The following is a 272-nucleotide window of genomic DNA, read 5'->3' as shown; positions in this document are numbered from 1 at the left end:
GACATTTAAGTACAATCCATATTGTTTTAATCTATTTAAAACAATACGAATGTGCCCTTCATGTTCTTCAACCGAGGAAGAAGCTATTAAGGTGTCATGAACAAAAGAAAATGCAAAATCAAGATCACCTAATGCTCTATGGATGTATCTTTGAAATGTTTGCGCTGCATTTCGCAGTCCGAATGTCATTACTTTGTGTTAGAGGATACTCTAACGGGAGTCCGGAAGGCGAGGAGAAGCGGGGTACGCAAAATAATTCGACACGTGTGAAT

The sequence above is a fragment of the Ceratina calcarata genome, unplaced genomic scaffold (genome assembly GCF_001652005.2).
Source record: "Ceratina calcarata isolate Rehan_Ccalc_2016 unplaced genomic scaffold, ASM165200v1 scaffold1695, whole genome shotgun sequence".
Lineage (NCBI taxonomy): Eukaryota > Metazoa > Arthropoda > Insecta > Hymenoptera > Apidae > Ceratina > Ceratina calcarata.
This window is presented reverse-complemented; position numbering follows the sequence as displayed.